Genomic DNA, 12252 nt, shown 5'->3' on the forward strand with positions numbered 1-12252 from the left:
CATACACTAAGTTGGCTGTGCCTTTAAACAGTTTGGAAAATTCCCGAAAATGATGTCATGGCTTTAGAAGCTTCTGATAGGCTAATTGACATCCTTTGAGTCAATTGGAGGTGTACCTGTAGATGTATTTCAAGGCCTACCTTCAAACTCAGTGCCTCTTTGCTTGACTCCATGGGAAAACCAAAGGAAATCAGCCAAGACCTCAGAAAAAAAATGTAGACCTCCACAAATCTGGTTCATCCTTGGGAGCAATTTCCAAACGCCTGAAGGTACCTCGCTCATCTGTAGAAACAATAGTACGCAAGTATAAACACCATGGGACCACGCAGGCGTCATACCGCTCAGGAAGGAGACGCGTTCTGTCTCCTAGAGATGAACGTACTTTGGGTCGAAAAGTGCAAATCCATCCCAGAACTACAGCAAAGGACCTTGTGAAGATGCTGGAGGAAACAGGTACAAAATGGTCTATATCCACAGGCAAACGAGTCCTGTATCGAAAAGGGCTCGCAAGCCAAAGAACACATCCCAACCGTGAAGCACAGCATCATGTTGGGGGTGCTTTGCTGCAGGAGGGTCTGGTGCACCACTAGAACACCTGGGAAGGACACTGCAGGGCAAATCAGTTTGCAATTTGAAGTGGTACATATGTGCAACAACCTACTAAATTCATAGTGAAAAGGTTGCACAAGTAAACAAGGAGCATAGACTATTTCCCTGACCGGGAATCGAACCCGGGCCGCGGCGGTGAGAGCGCCGAATCCTAACCACTAGACCACCAGGGAAGGGTACTAGAGTGAAAATCGGTTCCCAGTGTGAGCTGGTACATACAGTTGAAGTCGTAAGTTTCCATCCACTTAGGCTGGAGTCATTAAAACCTGTTTGTCAACCCCTCCACACATTTCTTGTTAACAAACTATAGTTTTGGCAGTCGGTTAGGACATCTACTTTGTGCATGACACAAGTAATTTTTCCAACAATTGTTTACAGACCGATTATTTCACTTATAATTCAGTGTATCACAAATCCAGTGGGTCAGAAGTTTACATACACTAAGTTGGCTGTGCCTTTAAACAGTTTGGAAAATTCCCGAAAATGATGTCATGGCTTTAGAAGCTTCTGATAGGCTAATTGACATCCTTTGAGTCAATTGGAGGTGTACCTGTAGATGTATTTCAAGGCCTACCTTCAAACTCAGTGCCTCTTTGCTTGACTCCATGGGAAAACCAAAGGAAATCAGCCAAGACCTCAGAAAAAAAATGTAGACCTCCACAAATCTGGTTCATCCTTGGGAGCAATTTCCAAACGCCTGAAGGTACCTCGCTCATCTGTAGAAACAATAGTACGCAAGTATAAACACCATGGGACCACGCAGGCGTCATACCGCTCAGGAAGGAGACGCGTTCTGTCTCCTAGAGATGAACGTACTTTGGGTCGAAAAGTGCAAATCCATCCCAGAACTACAGCAAAGGACCTTGTGAAGATGCTGGAGGAAACAGGTACAAAATGGTCTATATCCACAGGCAAACGAGTCCTATATCGAAAAGGGCTCGCAAGCCAAAGAACACATCCCAACCGTGAAGCACAGCATAATGTTGGGGGTGCTTTGCTGCAGGAGGGTCTGGTGCACCACTAGAACACCTGGGAAGGACACTGCAGGGCCAATCAGTTTGCAATTTGAAGTGGTACATATGTGCAACAACCTACTAAATTCATAGTGACAGGTTGCACAAGTAAACAAGGAGCATAGACTATTTCCCTGACCGGGAATCGAACCCGGGCCGCGGCGGTGAGAGCGCCGAATCCTAACCACTAAACCACCAGGGAAGGGTACTAGAGTGAAAATCGGTTCCCAGTGTGAGCTGGTACATACAGTTGAAGTCGTAAGTTTCCATCCACTTAGGCTGGAGTCATTAAAACCTGTTTGTCAACCCCTCCACACATTTCTTGTTAACAAACTATAGTTTTGGCAGTCGGTTAGGACATCTACTTTGTGCATGACACAAGTAATTTTTCCAACAATTGTTTACAGACCGATTATTTCACTTATAATTCAGTGTATCACAAATCCAGTGGGTCAGAAGTTTACATACACTAAGTTGGCTGTGCCTTTAAACAGTTTGGAAAATTCCCGAAAATGATGTCATGGCTTTAGAAGCTTCTGATAGGCTAATTGACATCCTTTGAGTCAATTGGAGGTGTACCTGTAGATGTATTTCAAGGCCTACCTTCAAACTCAGTGCCTCTTTGCTTGACTCCATGGGAAAACCAAAGGAAATCAGCCAAGACCTCAGAAAAAAAATGTAGACCTCCACAAATCTGGTTCATCCTTGGGAGCAATTTCCAAACGCCTGAAGGTACCTCGCTCATCTGTAGAAACAATAGTACGCAAGTATAAACACCATGGGACCACGCAGGCGTCATACCGCTCAGGAAGGAGACGCGTTCTGTCTCCTAGAGATGAACGTACTTTGGGTCGAAAAGTGCAAATCCATCCCAGAACTACAGCAAAGGACCTTGTGAAGATGCTGGAGGAAACAGGTACAAAATGGTCTATATCCACAGGCAAACGAGTCCTGTATCGAAAAGGGCTCGCAAGCCAAAGAACACATCCCAACCGTGAAGCACAGCATCATGTTGGGGGTGCTTTGCTGCAGGAGGGTCTGGTGCACCACTAGAACACCTGGGAAGGACACTGCAGGGCAAATCAGTTTGCAATTTGAAGTGGTACATATGTGCAACAACCTACTAAATTCATAGTGAAAAGGTTGCACAAGTAAACAAGGAGCATAGACTATTTCCCTGACCGGGAATCGAACCCGGGCCGCGGCGGTGAGAGCGCCGAATCCTAACCACTAGACCACCAGGGAAGGGTACTAGAGTGAAAATCGGTTCCCAGTGTGAGCTGGTACATACAGTTGAAGTCGTAAGTTTCCATCCACTTAGGCTGGAGTCATTAAAACCTGTTTGTCAACCCCTCCACACATTTCTTGTTAACAAACTATAGTTTTGGCAGTCGGTTAGGACATCTACTTTGTGCATGACACAAGTAATTTTTCCAACAATTGTTTACAGACCGATTATTTCACTTATAATTCAGTGTATCACAAATCCAGTGGGTCAGAAGTTTACATACACTAAGTTGGCTGTGCCTTTAAACAGTTTGGAAAATTCCCGAAAATGATGTCATGGCTTTAGAAGCTTCTGATAGGCTAATTGACATCCTTTGAGTCAATTGGAGGTGTACCTGTAGATGTATTTCAAGGCCTACCTTCAAACTCAGTGCCTCTTTGCTTGACTCCATGGGAAAACCAAAGGAAATCAGCCAAGACCTCAGAAAAAAAATGTAGACCTCCACAAATCTGGTTCATCCTTGGGAGCAATTTCCAAACGCCTGAAGGTACCTCGCTCATCTGTAGAAACAATAGTACGCAAGTATAAACACCATGGGACCACGCAGGCGTCATACCGCTCAGGAAGGAGACGCGTTCTGTCTCCTAGAGATGAACGTACTTTGGGTCGAAAAGTGCAAATCCATCCCAGAACTACAGCAAAGGACCTTGTGAAGATGCTGGAGGAAACAGGTACAAAATGGTCTATATCCACAGGCAAACGAGTCCTATATCGAAAAGGGCTCGCAAGCCAAAGAACACATCCCAACCGTGAAGCACAGCATAATGTTGGGGGTGCTTTGCTGCAGGAGGGTCTGGTGCACCACTAGAACACCTGGGAAGGACACTGCAGGGCCAATCAGTTTGCAATTTGAAGTGGTACATATGTGCAACAACCTACTAAATTCATAGTGACAGGTTGCACAAGTAAACAAGGAGCATAGACTATTTCCCTGACCGGGAATCGAACCCGGGCCGCGGCGGTGAGAGCGCCGAATCCTAACCACTAAACCACCAGGGAAGGGTACTAGAGTGAAAATCGGTTCCCAGTGTGAGCTGGTACATACAGTTGAAGTCGTAAGTTTCCATCCACTTAGGCTGGAGTCATTAAAACCTGTTTGTCAACCCCTCCACACATTTCTTGTTAACAAACTATAGTTTTGGCAGTCGGTTAGGACATCTACTTTGTGCATGACACAAGTAATTTTTCCAACAATTGTTTACAGACCGATTATTTCACTTATAATTCAGTGTATCACAAATCCAGTGGGTCAGAAGTTTACATACACTAAGTTGGCTGTGCCTTTAAACAGTTTGGAAAATTCCCGAAAATGATGTCATGGCTTTAGAAGCTTCTGATAGGCTAATTGACATCCTTTGAGTCAATTGGAGGTGTACCTGTAGATGTATTTCAAGGCCTACCTTCAAACTCAGTGCCTCTTTGCTTGACTCCATGGGAAAACCAAAGGAAATCAGCCAAGACCTCAGAAAAAAAATGTAGACCTCCACAAATCTGGTTCATCCTTGGGAGCAATTTCCAAACGCCTGAAGGTACCTCGCTCATCTGTAGAAACAATAGTACGCAAGTATAAACACCATGGGACCACGCAGGCGTCATACCGCTCAGGAAGGAGACGCGTTCTGTCTCCTAGAGATGAACGTACTTTGGGTCAAAAAGTGCAAATCCATCCCAGAACTACAGCAAAGGACCTTGTGAAGATGCTGGAGGAAACAGGTACAAAATGGTCTATATCCACAGGCAAACGAGTCCTATATCGAAAAGGGCTCGCAAGCCAAAGAACACATCCCAACCGTGAAGCACAGCATCATGTTGGGGGTGCTTTGCTGCAAGAGGGTCAGTGAAGTGAAATTTGAAGTGGTACATATGTGCAACAACCTACTAAATTCATAGTGACAGGATGCACAACTAAACAAGGAGCATAGACTATTTCCTTTACCGGGAATCGAACCCGGGCCGCGGCAGTGAGAGCGCCGAATCCTAACCACTAGACCACCAGGGAAGGGTACTAGAGTGCAAATCGGTTCCCAGTGTGAGCTGGTACATATGTGCGATAACCTTCCATATTCATAGTGACAGGTTGCACAAGTAAACATGTAGCAAAAGAGTAGTTCCCTGACCGGGAATCGAACCTGGGCCGCGGCGGTGAGAGCGCAGAATCCTAACCACTAGACCACCAGTGAAGGGTACTAGAATGCAAATCGGTTCCCAGTGTGAGCTGGTACATATGTGCGATAACCTTCCATATTCATAGTGACAGGTTGCACAAGTAAACATGTAGCAAAAGAGTAGTTCCCTGACCGGGAATCGAACCCAGGCCGCGGCGGTGAGAGCGCCGAATCCTAACCACTAGACCACCAGGGAAGGGTACTAGAGTGAAAATCGGTTCCCAGTGTGAGCTGGTACATACAGTTGAAGTCGTAAGTTTCCATCCACTTAGGCTGGAGTCATTAAAACCTGTTTGTCAACCCCTCCACACATTTCTTGTTAACAAACTATAGTTTTGGCAGTCGGTTAGGACATCTACTTTGTGCATGACACAAGTAATTTTTCCAACAATTGTTTACAGACCGATTATTTCACTTATAATTCAGTGTATCACAAATCCAGTGGGTCAGAAGTTTACATACACTAAGTTGGCTGTGCCTTTAAACAGTTTGGAAAATTCCCGAAAATGATGTCATGGCTTTAGAAGCTTCTGATAGGCTAATTGACATCCTTTGAGTCAATTGGAGGTGTACCTGTAGATGTATTTCAAGGCCTACCTTCAAACTCAGTGCCTCTTTGCTTGACTCCATGGGAAAACCAAAGGAAATCAGCCAAGACCTCAGAAAAAAAATGTAGACCTCCACAAATCTGGTTCATCCTTGGGAGCAATTTCCAAACGCCTGAAGGTACCTCGCTCATCTGTAGAAACAATAGTACGCAAGTATAAACACCATGGGACCACGCAGGCGTCATACCGCTCAGGAAGGAGACGCGTTCTGTCTCCTAGAGATGAACGTACTTTGGGTCGAAAAGTGCAAATCCATCCCAGAACTACAGCAAAGGACCTTGTGAAGATGCTGGAGGAAACAGGTACAAAATGGTCTATATCCACAGGCAAACGAGTCCTATATCGAAAAGGGCTCGCAAGCCAAAGAACACATCCCAACCGTGAAGCACAGCATAATGTTGGGGGTGCTTTGCTGCAGGAGGGTCTGGTGCACCACTAGAACACCTGGGAAGGACACTGCAGGGCCAATCAGTTTGCAATTTGAAGTGGTACATATGTGCAACAACCTACTAAATTCATAGTGACAGGTTGCACAAGTAAACAAGGAGCATAGACTATTTCCCTGACCGGGAATCGAACCCGGGCCGCGGCGGTGAGAGCGCCGAATCCTAACCACTAAACCACCAGGGAAGGGTACTAGAGTGAAAATCGGTTCCCAGTGTGAGCTGGTACATACAGTTGAAGTCGTAAGTTTCCATCCACTTAGGCTGGAGTCATTAAAACCTGTTTGTCAACCCCTCCACACATTTCTTGTTAACAAACTATAGTTTTGGCAGTCGGTTAGGACATCTACTTTGTGCATGACACAAGTAATTTTTCCAACAATTGTTTACAGACCGATTATTTCACTTATAATTCAGTGTATCACAAATCCAGTGGGTCAGAAGTTTACATACACTAAGTTGGCTGTGCCTTTAAACAGTTTGGAAAATTCCCGAAAATGATGTCATGGCTTTAGAAGCTTCTGATAGGCTAATTGACATCCTTTGAGTCAATTGGAGGTGTACCTGTAGATGTATTTCAAGGCCTACCTTCAAACTCAGTGCCTCTTTGCTTGACTCCATGGGAAAACCAAAGGAAATCAGCCAAGACCTCAGAAAAAAAATGTAGACCTCCACAAATCTGGTTCATCCTTGGGAGCAATTTCCAAACGCCTGAAGGTACCTCGCTCATCTGTAGAAACAATAGTACGCAAGTATAAACACCATGGGACCACGCAGGCGTCATACCGCTCAGGAAGGAGACGCGTTCTGTCTCCTAGAGATGAACGTACTTTGGGTCAAAAAGTGCAAATCCATCCCAGAACTACAGCAAAGGACCTTGTGAAGATGCTGGAGGAAACAGGTACAAAATGGTCTATATCCACAGGCAAACGAGTCCTATATCGAAAAGGGCTCGCAAGCCAAAGAACACATCCCAACCGTGAAGCACAGCATCATGTTGGGGGTGCTTTGCTGCAAGAGGGTCAGTGAAGTGAAATTTGAAGTGGTACATATGTGCAACAACCTACTAAATTCATAGTGACAGGATGCACAACTAAACAAGGAGCATAGACTATTTCCTTTACCGGGAATCGAACCCGGGCCGCGGCAGTGAGAGCGCCGAATCCTAACCACTAGACCACCAGGGAAGGGTACTAGAGTGCAAATCGGTTCCCAGTGTGAGCTGGTACATATGTGCGATAACCTTCCATATTCATAGTGACAGGTTGCACAAGTAAACATGTAGCAAAAGAGTAGTTCCCTGACCGGGAATCGAACCTGGGCCGCGGCGGTGAGAGCGCAGAATCCTAACCACTAGACCACCAGGGAAGGGTACTAGAGTGCAAATCGGTTCCCAGTGTGAGCTGGTACATATGTGCGATAACCTTCCATATTCATAGTGACAGGTTGCACAAGTAAACATGTAGCAAAAGAGTAGTTCCCTGACCGGAAATCGAACCCGGGCCACGGCGGTGAGAGCGCCGAATCCTAACCACTAGACCACCAGGGAAGGGTACTAGAGTGAAAATCGGTTCCCAGTGTGAGCTGGTACATACAGTTGAAGTCGTAAGTTTCCATCCACTTAGGCTGGAGTCATTAAAACCTGTTTGTCAACCCCTCCACACATTTCTTGTTAACAAACTATAGTTTTGGCAGTCGGTTAGGACATCTACTTTGTGCATGACACAAGTAATTTTTCCAACAATTGTTTACAGACCGATTATTTCACTTATAATTCAGTGTATCACAAATCCAGTGGGTCAGAAGTTTACATACACTAAGTTGGCTGTGCCTTTAAACAGTTTGGAAAATTCCCGAAAATGATGTCATGGCTTTAGAAGCTTCTGATAGGCTAATTGACATCCTTTGAGTCAATTGGAGGTGTACCTGTAGATGTATTTCAAGGCCTACCTTCAAACTCAGTGCCTCTTTGCTTGACTCCATGGGAAAACCAAAGGAAATCAGCCAAGACCTCAGAAAAAAAATGTAGACCTCCACAAATCTGGTTCATCCTTGGGAGCAATTTCCAAACGCCTGAAGGTACCTCGCTCATCTGTAGAAACAATAGTACGCAAGTATAAACACCATGGGACCACGCAGGCGTCATACCGCTCAGGAAGGAGACGCGTTCTGTCTCCTACAGATGAACGTACTTTGGGTCGAAAAGTGCAAATCCATCCCAGAACTACAGCAAAGGACCTTGTGAAGATGCTGGAGGAAACAGGTACAAAATGGTCTATATCAACAGGCAAACGAGTCCTATATCGAAAAGGGCTCGCAAGCCAAAGAACACATCCCAACCGTGAAGCACAGCATCATGTTGGGGGTGATTTGCTGCAGGAGGGTCTGGTGCACCACTAGAACACCTGGGAAGGACACTGCAGGGCAAATCAGTTTGCAATTTGAAGTGGTACATATGTGCAACAACCTACTAAATTCATAGTGACAGGATGCACAACTAAACAAGGAGCATAGACTATTTCCTTTACCGGGAATCGAACCCGGGCCGCGGCGGTGAGAGCACCAAATCCTAACCACTAGACCACCAGGGAAGGGTACTAGAGTGCAAATCGGTTCACAGTGTGAGCTGGTACATATGTGCGATAACCTTCCATATTCATAGTGACAGGTTGCACAAGTAAACATGTAGCAAAAGAGTAGTTCCCTGACCGGGAATCGAACCCGGGCCGCGGCGGTGAGAGCGCCGAATCCTAACCACTAGACCACCAGGGAAGGGTACTAGAGTGCAAATCGGTTCCCAGTGTGAGCTGGTACATATGTGCGATAACCTTTCATATTCATAGTGACAGGTTGCACAAGTAAACATGTAGCAAAAGAGTAGTTCCCTGACCGGGAATCGAACCCGGGCCGTGGCGTTGAGAGCGGCGAATCCTAACCACTAGACCACCAGGGAAGGGTACTAGAGTGAAAATCGGTTCCCAGTGTGAGCTGGTACATACAGTTGAAGTCGTAAGTTTCCATCCACTTAGGCTGGAGTCATTAAAACCTGTTTGTCAACCCCTCCACACATTTCTTGTTAACAAACTATAGTTTTGGCAGTCGGTTAGGACATCTACTTTGTGCATGACACAAGTAATTTTTCCAACAATTGTTTACAGACCGATTATTTAACTTATAATTCAGTGTATCACAAATCCAGTGGGTCAGAAGTTTACATACACTAAGTTGGCTGTGCCTTTAAACAGTTTGGAAAATTCCCGAAAATGATGTCATGGCTTTAGAAGCTTCTGATAGGCTAATTGACATCCTTTGAGTCAATTGGAGGTGTACCTGTAGATGTATTTCAAGGCCTACCTTCAAACTCAGTGTCTCTTTGCTTGACTCCATGGGAAAACCAAAGGAAATCAGCCAAGACCTCAGAAAAAAAATGTAGACCTCCACAAATCTGGTTCATCCTTGGGAGCAATTTCCAAACGCCTGAAGGTACCTCGCTCATCTGTAGAAACAATAGTACGCAAGTATAAACACCATGGGACCACGCAGGCGTCATACCGCTCAGGAAGGAGACGCGTTCTGTCTCCTACAGATGAACGTACTTTGGGTCGAAAAGTGCAAATCCATCCCAGAACTACAGCAAAGGACCTTGTGAAGATGCTGGAGGAAACAGGTACAAAATGGTCTATATCAACAGGCAAACGAGTCCTATATCGAAAAGGGCTCGCAAGCCAAAGAACACATCCCAACCGTGAAGCACAGCATCATGTTGGGGGTGCTTTGCTGCAGGAGGGTCTGGTGCACCACTAGAACACCTGGGAAGGACACTGCAGGGCAAATCAGTTTGCAATTTGAAGTGGTACATATGTGCAACAACCTACTAAATTCATAGTGACAGGATGCACAACTAAACAAGGAGCATAGACTATAGACTATTTCCTTTACCGGGAATCGAACCCGGGCCGCGAGAGCGCCGAATCCTAACCACTAGACCACCAGTGAAGGGTACTAGAATGCAAATCGGTTCCCAGTGTGAGCTGGTACATATGTGCGATAACCTTCCATATTCATAGTGACAGGTTGCACAAGTAAACATGTAGCAAAAGAGTAGTTCCCTGACCGGGAATCGAACCCAGGCCGCGGCGGTGAGAGCGCCGAATCCTAACCACTAGACCACCAGGGAAGGGTACTAGAGTGAAAATCGGTTCCCAGTGTGAGCTGGTACATACAGTTGAAGTCGTAAGTTTCCATCCACTTAGGCTGGAGTCATTAAAACCTGTTTGTCAACCCCTCCACACATTTCTTGTTAACAAACTATAGTTTTGGCAGTCGGTTAGGACATCTACTTTGTGCATGACACAAGTAATTTTTCCAACAATTGTTTACAGACCGATTATTTCACTTATAATTCAGTGTATCACAAATCCAGTGGGTCAGAAGTTTACATACACTAAGTTGGCTGTGCCTTTAAACAGTTTGGAAAATTCCCGAAAATGATGTCATGGCTTTAGAAGCTTCTGATAGGCTAATTGACATCCTTTGAGTCAATTGGAGGTGTACCTGTAGATGTATTTCAAGGCCTACCTTCAAACTCAGTGCCTCTTTGCTTGACTCCATGGGAAAACCAAAGGAAATCAGCCAAGACCTCAGAAAAAAAATGTAGACCTCCACAAATCTGGTTCATCCTTGGGAGCAATTTCCAAACGCCTGAAGGTACCTCGCTCATCTGTAGAAACAATAGTACGCAAGTATAAACACCATGGGACCACGCAGGCGTCATACCGCTCAGGAAGGAGACGCGTTCTGTCTCCTAGAGATGAACGTACTTTGGGTCGAAAAGTGCAAATCCATCCCAGAACTACAGCACCTTCACCTCCCAGGACCTTGTGAAGATGCTGGAGGAAACAGGTACAAAATGGTCTATATCCACAGGCAAACGAGTCCTATATCGAAAAGGGCTCGCAAGCCAAAGAACACATCCCAACCGTGAAGCACAGCATCATGTTGGGGGTGCTTTGCTGCAGGAGGGTCTGGTGCACCACTAGAACACCTGGGAAGGACACTGCAGGGCAAATCAATTGGAGGTGTACCTGTAGATGTATTTCAAGGCCTACCTTCAAACTCAGTGCCTCTTTGCTTGACTCCATGGGAAAACCAAAGGAAATCAGCCAAGACCTCAGAAAAAAAATGTAGACCTCCACAAATCTGGTTCATCCTTGGGAGCAATTTCCAAACGCCTGAAGGTACCTCGCTCATCTGTAGAAACAATAGTACGCAAGTATAAACACCATGGGACCACGCAGGCGTCATACCGCTCAGGAAGGAGACGCGTTCTGTCTCCTAGAGATGAACGTACTTTGGGTCGAAAAGTGCAAATCCATCCCAGAACTACAGATGCTGGAGGAAACAGGTACAAAATGGTCTATATCCACAGGCAAACGAGTCCTATATCGAAAAGGGCTCGCAAGCCAAAGAACATATCCCAACCGTGAAGCACAGCATCATGTTGGGGGTGCTTTGCTGCAGGAGGGTCTGGTGCACCACTAGAACACCTGGGAAGGACACTGCAGGGCAAATCAGTTTGCAATTTGAATTGGTACATATGTGCAACAACCTACTAAATTCATAGTGACAGGTTGCACAAGTAAACAAGGAGCATAGACTATTTCCCTGACCGGGAATCGAACCCGGGCTGCGGCGGTGAGAGCGCCGAATCCTAACCACTAGACCACCAGGGAAGGGTACTAGAGTGAAAATCGGTTCCCAGTGTGAGCTGGTACATACAGTTGAAGTCGTAAGTTTCCATCCACTTAGGCTGGAGTCATTAAAACCTGTTTGTCAACCCCTCCACACATTTCTTGTTAACAAACTATAGTTTTGGCAGTCGGTTAGGACATCTACTTTGTGCATGACACAAGTAATTTTTCCAACAATTGTTTACAGACCGATTATTTCACTTATAATTCAGTGTATCACAAATCCAGTGGGTCAGAAGTTTACATACACTAAGTTGGCTGTGCCTTTAAACAGTTTGGAAAATTCCCGAAAATGATGTCATGGCTTTAGAAGCTTCTGATAGGCTAATTGACATCCTTTGAGTCAATTGGAGGTGTACCTGTAGATGTATTTCAA

The 12252-nt window shown here is 45.5% G+C and overlaps 13 non-coding genes across 13 annotated transcripts; all 13 read right to left on the reverse strand.

Moving 5' to 3' along the window:
* Nucleotides 1–710: 710 nt before the first annotated feature.
* Nucleotides 711–782, reverse strand: trnae-cuc. Its single transcript has one exon. It is a non-coding gene; the product is annotated as a tRNA-Glu (tRNA).
* A 970-nt stretch (nt 783–1752) lies between these two features.
* Nucleotides 1753–1824, reverse strand: trnae-cuc. Its single transcript has one exon. It is a non-coding gene; the product is annotated as a tRNA-Glu (tRNA).
* A 971-nt stretch (nt 1825–2795) lies between these two features.
* Nucleotides 2796–2867, reverse strand: trnae-cuc. Its single transcript has one exon. It is a non-coding gene; the product is annotated as a tRNA-Glu (tRNA).
* A 970-nt stretch (nt 2868–3837) lies between these two features.
* Nucleotides 3838–3909, reverse strand: trnae-cuc. Its single transcript has one exon. It is a non-coding gene; the product is annotated as a tRNA-Glu (tRNA).
* Nucleotides 3910–5199: 1290 nt separating this feature from the next.
* trnae-cuc lies at nt 5200–5271 on the reverse strand. The gene has a single exon. It is a non-coding gene; the product is annotated as a tRNA-Glu (tRNA).
* Nucleotides 5272–6241: 970 nt separating this feature from the next.
* On the reverse strand, nt 6242–6313 carry trnae-cuc. Its single transcript has one exon. It is a non-coding gene; the product is annotated as a tRNA-Glu (tRNA).
* A 1109-nt stretch (nt 6314–7422) lies between these two features.
* trnae-cuc lies at nt 7423–7494 on the reverse strand. The gene has a single exon. It is a non-coding gene; the product is annotated as a tRNA-Glu (tRNA).
* A 109-nt stretch (nt 7495–7603) lies between these two features.
* Nucleotides 7604–7675, reverse strand: trnae-cuc. Its single transcript has one exon. It is a non-coding gene; the product is annotated as a tRNA-Glu (tRNA).
* Nucleotides 7676–8645: 970 nt separating this feature from the next.
* On the reverse strand, nt 8646–8717 carry trnae-cuc. Its single transcript has one exon. It is a non-coding gene; the product is annotated as a tRNA-Glu (tRNA).
* A 109-nt stretch (nt 8718–8826) lies between these two features.
* Nucleotides 8827–8898, reverse strand: trnae-cuc. Its single transcript has one exon. It is a non-coding gene; the product is annotated as a tRNA-Glu (tRNA).
* Nucleotides 8899–9007: 109 nt separating this feature from the next.
* Nucleotides 9008–9079, reverse strand: trnae-cuc. Its single transcript has one exon. It is a non-coding gene; the product is annotated as a tRNA-Glu (tRNA).
* Nucleotides 9080–10231: 1152 nt separating this feature from the next.
* trnae-cuc lies at nt 10232–10303 on the reverse strand. Its single transcript has one exon. It is a non-coding gene; the product is annotated as a tRNA-Glu (tRNA).
* Nucleotides 10304–11786: 1483 nt separating this feature from the next.
* Nucleotides 11787–11858, reverse strand: trnae-cuc. Its single transcript has one exon. It is a non-coding gene; the product is annotated as a tRNA-Glu (tRNA).
* Between the last annotated feature and the right edge of the window lie 394 nt (nt 11859–12252).

This window comes from Oncorhynchus mykiss, chromosome 10 (assembly GCF_013265735.2).
Source record: "Oncorhynchus mykiss isolate Arlee chromosome 10, USDA_OmykA_1.1, whole genome shotgun sequence".
NCBI lineage: Eukaryota > Metazoa > Chordata > Actinopteri > Salmoniformes > Salmonidae > Oncorhynchus > Oncorhynchus mykiss.